We start from the raw sequence: 12,940 nt of genomic DNA on the forward strand, positions 1-12,940 counted from the left end.
TCATGGAGAACACACCCACAGAGTAAAAGCACTTGTAAGGTTAATCTTTTATATTTCTCTTCCTATTTGCAGTTGATTTTTATTTATTTTTTTTGCTCTCTCTCTCTCTCTCTCTCTCTCTCTCTCTCTCTCTCTCTCTCTCTCTCTCCTTTTCTTCTCATTCTTCTTCTTTTTTTGACATTTTTGTAGTTCTTTCAAGGAGGCCAGTTCTTCTACAATGTTTTAGAGTAAACCCAAGCGTGAAAGTTGGATGCCTTGAAGGCTAGGCCAATGCAAGCATTATGTAAGTCACCATGGGAATTTGAAGGATTGTGGGTGGTGGTCCATTGTGTGGCCCACCTGGTGGCTCAATAGGCATGATTTTGGGGCATCCTATCACCACGGGTGTCTCACTTGATGCAGAAGTTGGCTGGCATACATATTCAACATAGTGGTCATTTAGGTAGTTGAATAACTTTTTCATGCAATTGTATATGCTTTCGTAGAGTTGAATAAGTGTTGTAGAAAAGCTTATATGATAGCATTGTATTGAAAATTGGCTTCTTATTTCATGAGTATGCTGTCTTCCCATGAAAATCTTAATAGGATGGACCGGAATCCACCATATTATGTGTGTGACATCTTCACCATTCAACAAGTGCGCTTACCATTTTTTATTTCATATAAAGGTGGGAGCATACCACATAAAACTTTGTTGATTGGAAAAGACACAAGCATTCAAGTAAGCGCCACAAAAAGAATGGGCCTCATCAATCATACGAACCATACAAAATCAACACACACACACACACACACATATAAACAACGATGATGGAAAGAATGTGCTGCCGCCGAATAGGGGCAGACCAATAGCAACTTGAGGGATGCCAATAACCGGCTCCACAGCAGAAATATCCCCACAGAACATAAAACTGGAACCTGATAGCAGAGATGACACTCAAACAAGGACATCCCTGCTAGAAACCACTGCAGGGGAAAACTCAGGATAATCAACTAAGACAGCACCCAGCCTCTCCACGGTCATGAGGCCTAACATCAGCCTAATTATCACAATCACCCCAGCCTCAACCACAACAATCATCCTCCCAAATTTCCTCCACAATCAGGATTGGCAGCTGATAGGGCATTGCCACGATTTCACATCAAGGTGACAAGGTCCATAGAGGACTGAATTGCAGGAGCCTAGCCTGGAACAGTTAGCCCTCCATAAACCAGAGGCGACGCATCTGAAACCTGCGAGCACACCTTGTAATATACAAGCCATCCCATGCAGCCAAATGATGTAGAGCAGACGGGACACTTTTATGGCAAAGATAGACTAGAGAAGGCCTGATCAGAGGCAGAAGTGATCAAGACTGTTAGAACCTTAAAACGGTTAAATCACGCAAACCGACATGAGTTTTTTGAAATATCATATATGATTTTGGGGCAGGAGAAATTACTTTAGCCAACCAACACTGCTATGCTGGGTTGCCCACACCAGATTTGCGAGATAAAATCAGATCGACGGTCAAAGTCCCTATTATTTTCGTTTTTACTGTAACTAGTAAGTTTTCATTGGAGTGTAACTTTTGATCCTTTGAGTTGTAGGAGTTGTGCCCAACATGAAAATGGCTTAGAAAAGCTAGGAGAATAACATGGTTAGGCCAAATTGGATACTTACTATTTTTGGCCAAAAACTATGAAGTCTAGTAGGAATCATGACTGTCTATAAATAGTAAGTTTACTATTTGTAGTAAGTCACGTTTTTAGGGAGTTTGAGTCTAAAACTCCATCTTAGATTTGAGTTCACTATTTGAAGGATTGTAATTTCGTTCTTTTATAATCAATCAATTTATTTTGAATTGTTAGAAATTATTTTTATTTTCGTCCCTCATAGATTCAAGGAATCTCTGTGGAGTCCAGAGAAGTTCTGTAGATTCAGAGTAGTTATCGTGAGGAAGACAGTGATCGACCTCGTCATGTCCTTGCCTGCGTCACCAAACAACCGCAAGTAAACATTCACCAAGCGCATCAAGCCATACAAGATCAGCAGAAACAGCTAGTAGGACAAGCCAACGGCCAAACACACAACAAACCATTCCCCTCGTCAAAGCATCCATCAAACAACTCCCTGATGCAGCCATCCAACCAGCAATCAAACATCAGAATACATAAAGAACTAGCTTGCAAATAGCCCCAGAGTCCACCCAAACAACTTCAAGATAGTAGCTAAAGACAGAGCACAGAGTACAGAGTCCAGCAATCAATCTGTCCCACCAGCCACCAGTATCAGCACACAGCATCCCACAGGCATCAACCCTAAATAAAAATAACTGTAATATACAGAAATGAAATGATCGCAATTAAATTACCCGGTAGCATTTTGAAATCTTTTTTGAAAAAGTTGGTTGGAATGTATATTTGATATTAATTAGGTAGCTATTTATAAAATTTTCTTTTCTAGCTATCAGTAGCAACTATGATGAAAGTATGGAAAAGATAATCCATGGTAGGCGCTCATATTTTTTTACCCTCCTATGTACGTCCATCAATAATGACGCCTACCACTAAAACGTGTATGGGGGAGGAAAAGGATTTGCTACTTCGCTATGTGAGCACCACTATGGTATACGTGTTGAGGGTCAAATATTGTATATTAGACTCCAGTTATTACCTGATTTTACGAATGTATTATTTGATTAACATTATATTTTAATCATGTTTTTGTTGCAAGGTAAATTTAGAAGTTTGGACAAAAAAGGGTATTAAAAGCATAGATTTAACGCTTATAAATCACCAAGGTAAAGGACGGATCTTAGGGGACTGAGATTGAAAAATTCACACGCTAAAGATTGAGAAAATCAAGTGATTAAAGTTAAAGGGGCCTGAAAATCATCCTGAATACAAGATCACAAGGTTCCCACCATCCGTTTGGCTCAAAGCTTTATATCTGGCCTGAGGATCATAAAGTAACCGTCCACATAAAATTTCAACGATTGGATCTTTGTGAAAGTGGTCTAGCGGATAGATCAACCAATAAATCACAAATTTGGGGCCCACCTGATCTCTGGATTCACTTCCAATTTGGTATCACTCCTTAAATTAGATTAGAAACCAAATGGACGGTGTGGATTTTCTATAAAACATCACTGTGGGGCCGACACACGTGATGCACGTGCACCACGGCAAGACCACCCGCAGTGCACCGGAGCAGGGGAGTCGGTCATCGTGTGCTGACCCGACTCCCAGCCCGTCTTTTACGCAGGGGACGCACGTCCGATTGCTGTGGAGTGTAGTGGGCCACCACCATTGTCCCGATGGTTGATCTGGACCGTTCATTATGTCTATGGTGGTACGACCACAATCATGGAGTCCTTTTTCCACCATACAAGCGATGGCAAGAAGATCACTGTCAAATGCAGGATGAACTGCGGGAAGATTTGATACAGTGGGCCGTGACAAACTCGACCAAAAGCACCCATTTCTAACTGAAATTTTGCCACGGATTCAATGGATGGAGTTGATTTCTCCTTTAATGCTGATCAGGGGCCCATCGCACGTCCCAACGCAGGTTCATGCACAGGAATGTGCATAGTAGCGTCCGGCCCTTCGTGGGCTGTTGTATGATCGTGGACACGATTGGTTGGATGATCTGAACCGTCCAGATGGAATTCCATCCAAGGCTGACCACCACCATGGAGCCAAAACAGATTGTGTGATGATTACCGTCCCAAAACTCTCATTCCAATGCAAGATGGTTGCGTTTCGCTGCACAAGGTGCGAAAGGAGTTGCTGCTTAAGCTCTCCACCGAATTCCGGCCACCGACCCTCTCCAAGCCTATAAAAGAGAGAAAGAGATGTGAGGGGAATCCTTAGACGTGTGGAGCACGAGAGAGAGGGAAGAGGACGTGCAGCTGGCTCTTGGCTAGGAAGTTTTCTTCCTCTTCATTGCTTTGTTTTGTTTATATTTTTTTCTTTAAGAGCTTAGTTTCATCATATTGATGATGGGCTAAACCTCTTAACTAGGGCTAAGAGGTAAAGCTTGTAGTGTGATGGGGCGTTGTTTATGGCTTTGATTCATATTACGTTGAACTATTCATGATTTTGGTTTGATTATAAGGAATATTTATAGTTTTTAATAGTTTATTGTGACTTAAATTACAATGGATCTGCGATAGCTTTGAGTATGTTCTTTTCATTATTATGATTGTGAAGTTGGGAAGCCCTGTTGTTCACCATTATCTCATGGACATGGTTGAATGATGAAATTCTTCCTAACGTTCATAACTCTCTCAGATTGGTTGTGGATTGGTTAAATTCTGTTGTTTACTTTGTCTCATGGGCATGGTTTATTGACGGAATCAATTCTAATTCTCATACCTCTCATCTCTTAAAAACTAGATCAAAGGAAGTTCATATTTGAATTTTAATGAATTATCTTCCAATTGGACGAAGATAAAACTATGATTCCAATTGTATTCTTGAATCAAGCATAGATCTCTCTGATCTCTACAAGTGGATCCTTAGAAACCCTAGTTCCCACCTTTGAATTTTACAAGTTTTAGTTTAACAATTCACCATTATTTTCCTACATTCTACTAATTCAAATTACATCTTCTTCTAATTTTAGTTTTGGTTACTTTCACAGTACGTATAAGGTTCAGTCCCTGTGGATTCGACATCAGTCTTACCGAGATTATTACTATATCGCAATCCTATACTTGGGGTGTGAACAGTATGTTTTTCATCCATGCCATCAATCTATTTTTCTAGATTATTTTATGGTATGAGATAAAAAATGAGGAATATCCCAATCTCAAGTGGACCAGATTACAAGCAAAAAGTGTTGACCATTAAAAACTTTTCGAGCGCCATGAAAGTTTTGGATCAAGCTGATCTTTGTTTTTTCCCTTCATCTAAGTCTGTATGACCTAATCAACAGATTGGATGTCAAATAAACAATATTATGTGCCTTAAGAAGATTTTAATGGTGGATATCCAATGTAAGACCCGTGTCCTAATCCGTACTGTTCCGTTAGCTTCCGCAGTCCTTCCGGTCAACTTCCGGCAACCTTCGCACTGTATTCGGTGTTTGCGCACGATCCTAAGCCAGGTCCCGCGCACCGACGTCGGCTTGGTCTGAAAGTTATATCATAGCGACCGCGTCGTCGCCGCGGTTCCAACGCCGTGACTTGCGCACCGAACCGATAACCAGGCTAGAAGATGCCGATCAGCGTTTATTCCGAAGAAACACCGCGCGTTGCGGATTTCGAGGGAATCTCTACTATTAGTCCCATCAATCAACCATTAAAGCATCCCTTACCTCAAGTACATCAACCCATCTCCACTTTTTTCAAAAGTCCACCATTCTTTCCACCTCACCACTCCTCTTTTCCAAATTTCAACAACAACCATACACCTTTTCACAATTTTCAACCCAAACCATCCCCCATCACTCCATCACCCATCTCACTCTCTCTCTCTCTCTCCCTTACAAGTCTCTCTCTCATTCAAACTCTCCCATAGCAAGTCCCATACGTATGGTCCTCCCATGGTGAGAAAACTTCCTTTGTGAGGTCCACCTTTCCCACCCCTTCATCTCTCATCTCAACCATCCATTTTTCATCTTCCACCATCAAAGAGGAGCTCAAGGAACTAAGGAAGCCAAGGGAGCAAGAAGATCAAGTGGTGGGTGTTTGGATAGGATAGATTTTGATGCTTTTAAGTTGGGCCAAGTGAGGCCAACCGATCAATGGTTTGGATCTCACTTTGGACCCTAAGATGTGGCCAATGGCCCACTTGGATCATCATGATCATTCCATGATGGGGCCATTCTCCATGGACCCCATCATGATGTTTATTTCTTTACATGCTTAGGGTCATCTAGACCATTTAATTTAGTGGAGAAGGGATCTCCACCGTTGGATCTAATTTTTATAGACCCATGTGTAATGGGGCCCACTTGATGTACGATTTAGTGCAAGGGAGGGCCCATAGTGCCGGGGTCCCTCCATCACACGGTCTCACTCTCTATCCCTCTCCCTTTTTATTTTATTTTTATTTTATTTTATTTTATTTTTATTTTTATTTTGTTGTATGATGGTAAGGTTGTATGGCCACTTGAATGGACCCCACCATGTAGTAAGCATTTTATTTGAGTGGGGCCCACCTTATAAGGATAGTACCCACGCCATTCATCAGTGGTGGCCCACCTGAACAGGCCCACCTCAAATTGCAAGACCGTCCAGCGTCCCTGGACGCTGGACGTTTAAATGGGAAAACACAAATATCACCTTTTGTCCCAAGCCTTGGGGTGGTCCACTTGTGTAGGCCCCACCTTGATGTATGTATTAGATCCACACCATCCATTCCCTTCCCAAGCTCTTTTTAGGCGTTGAACCCAAAGATGGGACCGATCAGACTTCCTGGCGGGCCATAGCATGGCAAACAATGCGTTCACCATTAAAGCACCCTCTAACACTTCTATACGCTGAAACAGGCCCAATATTGGGCTTGTTTTGACTGTCGCAAGGCATGGAGAGCCATTGGACGGAGCAGATCTGCAAGAGGTGGATCCCACTTGCAAAATCCATGGAAAAACAATAAATCAAAAAAAAAAAAAAAAGAATAACAAACAGCAGCAGCTGCTGCTGCTGCTGCGTCAGAAGCGCAGCAGGCGCTGCCTGCGCCAGCGTCCGGGCGGACGTGTCCGTGTACAGCCACCCACGGCTGTAGCCGTGGGCCCCACCTTGATGTTTATATGCTGTCTAAACCGTTCATCGGGTGGGCCGCTATCTGACGTGGGCCCACCCCAAAAATCAGACTGATCCAAGATTCGGGCGGCCCACATCAAAGGAAACAGTGTGAATTGAATTATACCGTTGGAACCCTTTTTGGGCCCACAGAAGTTTTGGATCAGGGTGAAATTTATTTTCACCCTTCATCTAGGTCTGCTGGACCTTATCAACGGTCCGGATGGGATATAAACATTATGGTGGGCCCCACATGGAGCCCACATTGATGTATGTGTTTCATTCCCACCGTCCGCCTGGACGGTAGGCGTAGAGCCACTGTGGTGAGTGGTGGGCCCACTGTGATGAGTGTGTGGGCTCACTGTGATGTGTGCGTGTGTGTATGTGTGTATATATATATATATATATATATAATATTATATTTCATATAATATTATATGTATTATGTATATATATATATTATATACTATATTATATGTATATTTTTTTGAGGCCCACCTTGATATATAGGTAAGGCCCACCTCAGTACTTGTGACCCATGGTTGAGGCCCACTTTGATATATATATAAGGCCCATGGGTCGAGGCCCATTTAATATATTAGGGGCCCATGGGTCGAGGCCCATTTGATGTAATGGGGCCAATGAGTTGAGGCCCATTTGATGTGCACATGGGGCCCAATTGGTGAGGCCCATTTGATACATATAAGGCCCAGGTGAGTAGACCCATTTGATGTACATATGGAGCCCAACTGTCAAGGCCCATTTGACACGTGTAAGGCCCATAAGCTTAGGCCTATTGGATATGTTCTGAAGCCCCCGGGTTATAGCCATTGCAATGCGCATAAGGCCCATTGGTGTGGCCCACTTAATGAATGTAAGGCCCATATGACTTGGCTAATTTGATGTATTTAAGGGCCCAATGGATGTACCTAAGGTCCATTGCAATGTGTGATCCCAAAATAACTTATGAAATGATATTTGTGGCAGTCGTGCCTTGGGAGCAATGTTGGTTTGACGTCCACATTGTAAGTGTAGTGTGGTTAAATGTCCGCATTATGACTTTCCCTTGGGCCCACTGATAGGCCCATATGTGTAATATGTAGGCCGTCTAGGCCCGTCTTCATTATGAGCATCATCCACCCCATGTGACATATTTAATTCCATGATTCATGATCATATGCATCATACGTATGTTTGATATGAGAAATGACTGATCATAGCATAGCCTTCGGGCAGATTGTTTACTCCCGAATGAGCGGTGTTGCCTACATGAGCGCACGATATGCGCGAGATTGATGCGCATGAATGAATAGTGTGATTCATGCATTCGCATTGTGTGGTATAGTTATGCGCCCTAGCGACATCAGGGCCGTAGCCTCCACGGGCGTATCGTGGTTGGCGGGATTGGATACCGGAAATCTTGTTCTACATGGGGTGCGATAGATATCCACGGGTGAAAGTCCCTAAACCCTTATGGTACCGGGAGGTTGCTCCAACGTCTGCAGAGTGGGTGCATGAGCGCTGGTGCCGATTACCGACGGTTGCGCTTTCCACTGTGTCGTGGTCGGTTGGAAGGGGGTGCGGCCTTACCCGCCCGAGAGTAGGGGGCAATGCTAGGCTGAGTCTGACCAGCTCGAGGAATGGGTCCGCTATTGACGAGCCGAGCCCGATATTGGCAGGCGGATAGTGAGGTCTTTTCCACTCACCTTATTGCGCGCGATGGGGCGGCAATCTGGCTTGGAGCGTACTAGACCCCGGTGATATCCCAGATTTGAGCCGTATTGACATGTGGACTTAGATGAGGATTTGTATGCTTGACTTACATTTTGCATTGCATGGCCTTAGTATGGCCGACATCATTCTTTGCACCGCATGGCCTTGATACGGCTAATGGGATTCTTAGCATTCATCAGCATGTTCCGCATTACTCTGATACTGCATGACTACATTATCACCTTGAGCATACACTTTCACCACCCTCTAAGCTTTCTATAAGCTTATGCACGACCGTTGCGTGCAGGTGACGTTGGATCGCAGCAGCGCTGAGGCTTGGACGCGTGGCTGATCTTTTGGAGCTCTTTTTTTTGTCTATCATCATTGTATTTCCTTTATGCTCATTGTACTTGTAAAGTTTTTGATTATAGTGGAAATGTGATGGAGTTTTTGGTTGTTGTTTGTGGGTTATGCCTTTGGTTATACTTATTACGAATCAAACTGATGTTGAAAATCCTCCTTGTAGCATCCCAGGATCGGAACCTGGCGAATGGGCGCTGGGAGCCGAGAATGGGGTTCTACGGAGGCTGTCGGCGCCAGATTCGGCGATCGGGAATTTTGTGAGCCCGGTTTCCGAGTTTGGGGCGTGACATCCAATCACTATTATTTTCCTGTGGTGTGGTCCACCTGAGATTTATATCCCTCTATCTTTCTATCAATCCCTAAAATGATATGTAAAAATAAATTAAAGGAATGGATGAAATATTAATAACGAGGCTCACAGAGCACCAACCACCAGCCACCGGGCTGGTGGCAGAGGGTGTAGCCAATCCATTTCATGGGGAAATAGGTGATGCTTAGTTGTCGGAAGCGGATTAGCTGGTGTACCTCACAACAACTATATAGTTGTTATATTGACATAGTTCTGTGGGTTTGATCACGAGGTATGTGTTATATCCAAACTGTCCATCCATTTGGTGATCTTGTCTTAAGGCTTTAGACGAAAAATAAGATAGATCTAACTATCAAGTGGACCACACTACAAAAAGTAGTGGGGGATTGAATGTTTACCATTGAAACCCTTTTTGGGGTCACAGAAGTTTTGGATCAGTATGAAATTTGTTTTTCCTCTTCATTCAGGTCTTTTTGACATTGTGAACAGATTGGATGGAAAATAAACATTATGGTGGGCCCTACGAATTGTTTAGCTGTGAAAATCATTATCTCAGCTGCTATTTGTGGTGTGGTCCATATGATCTTTGGATATGATTCATTTTTTGTATAGTGCTCTAAAATGATCTCTAAAAATAGATGAAAGGTGTGGATATAATAAATACATCACTGTGGGGCCATTTAACTTTGATCTCCTTTGAACCGTTCGTACAACTCGGAGCTCGAGGAGCGTCGGTGCTTGTCTTCGCACGACACGTACCTACAGCATCTATATAGCTAGTGTGGGAAGCAGATTGGCTGGTGTACCACACACTTTACGTGGGGTATATGTTATATCCCAACTGTCCTTCCATTTTACGAGCTTATAGTAAAGCTTGAGCTGAAAAAAATAAGACATTCAAAGATCAAGTGGACCATAGTGCAAAAGGTTTTGGATCAATATGATATTTGTTTTTTATCAATATGATATTTGTTTTTTCCATTTCATCCAAGTCCGTGTGACCTTGTGAATAGATTGGATGGAAAATAAACCTTATTTTGGGCCCTATGAATGTTTTCATGGTGAGAATTATGGTCTCCACTGGAATTTGTGGTGCGGTCAACTTAAGCAATGGATATGAATCATTTTTGGGTTAAATAAAGGAGGCCTAAAATATCACGTACATGAAATAGGTGTACTTGGATTTGTGTCCATCCTGATGTTTTTAAGAAATTCACTTATTTATCAATTTTGAGAGCTCATTTTAGAACGTGAGGTTAAAAAACTAAACTAGATCTAAAACTTAAATGAGCCACGTGAGATGGAAATTTAGAGAAAAAAATGCCTACAATATTTAAAACTTTTTTAGCTCTACCTTAATGTGTATATTATAAGAACTCTATAAGGTGGGTTTTATTGATCAACTGTCTAGATTGTCCTAAGGGTTGGATAATGTGATCGGGTGCACCAGTGGGCCTCATTAAGTTGTGATACATCCAGAATTTGTGTAAGGGGTGTTGTGCTGCTACTATGATACGCACACAATGTCTTGATAGAATTAGGATTACCAATTTGTGTGGAGCCTTAGGGAGAGGAGTTTTGATGGGTTTCAAAGTCTTCATCCCTCTAACCTACATTAACAGGGCTAGGTACCCAATCCAACACTATCGACAGAAGCTTGAACCCTATCGTATCTTCTCTAAAGGGTGTTAGGAAAGGAAGGCCTCAACATCCCTAGCTACAACAATGACATCACAACAAGGTAAGCCATTTACTTCTTCAAATCTCCATATCCAAAGCATAGCAAAGTCCTTCAGCAATTCCACATATAGAACTTACATAAAGGTATTTCCACTCAGATGAAGTAACAACACAAAAAACTCAGCGGGATACAAAACTGTTATAGTCATACTAATGTTTCAATGGTGGTATTGAATCCCCACTATTTTCTCTTGTGTGGCTCACTTAAGTTTTAGATCTACCTCAATTTGGGTTCTTACTCTCGCTCGGGTGGTAGACTCTCAGGAGTTTTAACTCTCGATCAAGGGTTCAAGTACCCATAGGTGGTGAAATTCCACTAGCGTGAGTGTGTGGGGTGTGTGTGCGTGTAAAAAAAACAAAAACAAAAAATAAAAATAAAAAATACCTCAATTTCTAGGGCATATGTTAAATTGAATTTGAAAAACAGATTAGATTTCTCACAACCATCACAGTGGACCCCACCCAATATCCCAGCACAATTTGTGATAAAAGGCTTTTTGGCTACCAAATAGGTGATAAGGTAGGTCCCACACACCGCTCCCTTTCCTTTTCCACCAGCTGTCATGGACAGCCGAGTGTGTGTTTCCCTTATTGTGGAGCCTACCTATGTCAGTACCTCACCCTCAAATAAGTGGCAAGCCGAGTCCCACATGTGCCTCCCACTTTGTAATTGTCTCCCACCAGCTGTCATGGCAGGGGTGGGTGTTGCCCTGACTACGTATTATATTTGCTTTTCCACTTCATCTAGGTATGTGTGACCTTTTGAACAGATTGGATGGAAAATAAATGTTATGGTGGGCCCTACAATCGTTTTAACGGTGATAATCATTGTCCCATTGTTATATGTGGTGTGGTCCACTTGAGCTTTGGATATGACTCATTTTTAGGCCCATGATCTAAAATGATAACCAAATGTATGAACGGGGTGGATATAATAAATACATCATTATGTGGCCCATGTAACTTTGATCTCATTTGAACTATTCATACAACTCGGAGCTCGAGGAGCGTCAATGCTTGTCTTCGCACAACACATACCCACACCAGCTAGGGCTCTAGTTTTTTAGTTCTTAGTTTATTCCTCCACCATTCATCCACAACATCCTGATAGATCGTAAGGAAGATCACTCAATTTTGAACGGAATGTTGCGGGACTTTCCTACGATGTACAGGGTGATTATGCAAGCCATCTCGTTACAAAGTATGGTCAACACCATATGACGAACGGATAGTCAATCCACGACTGTCTCGCCACGTGCTTGGTTCCGACCAAGATCACCAACCATCTTGCCAAGGAGCTTGGTTTCGATCCAGCAACCAAAATATTATTAAAGATCTGCCCTTCATTGATCGTCCCACTATAACAATAGGTTCCGATTGAGCGACGAACATATGTCCATCCAGTATGTCATGACCGTCCCGCTACGATGCTCAAACTAATTGGGAAACAAACGAATCATCGTGAGTGTTACTATTGTAAAAATCATTAATAGAATAATACTTTCGACTTACATCTTCTTCCCATATTACTTTTACTCTTGAATTTTGGTAGCGAATCACACTTAAAGAATAAGTTCTTAAGTTCGTATACTCATGTCTATTATCGCAAGGTAAAAAGAATCCATTCGGAAGGTTTAGCCTCTTGTCCTTTCATAAATCACTTGAACGAAGCACAATACAGGTGACCAAGAGGACTCTAAATCCTATCTTTAATATGTCCGTCTCGTTGCAAGGGACACCAATAATTCAATCAACCCTTTAGTCATGTAAACTCTGGCATGCCGGCACATTATAATTGTACACGAAAATCAAATCCAGGCCCTCGCTCATATGTGTGGCCTTACTTGATTTAATTAAACCAAAACAAAGGTGCCACTCATGGTAACATCCCATCTGACAAATCTAATTGTGCCAAGCCGGGTGTAAACAGGGACCAATCAAGCCACCGACTACTTGCACGACCAGATAATACAAGAAGTGCAATGATCGTAATTAAATCACTTGGTAGCATTTTTTAATCTTTTTAGTTGGAATGTAAATTTGATATTAATTAGAAAGGTATATATATATATACACACAC

This window comes from Magnolia sinica, chromosome 9, assembly GCF_029962835.1.
Source record: "Magnolia sinica isolate HGM2019 chromosome 9, MsV1, whole genome shotgun sequence".
NCBI lineage: Eukaryota > Viridiplantae > Streptophyta > Magnoliopsida > Magnoliales > Magnoliaceae > Magnolia > Magnolia sinica.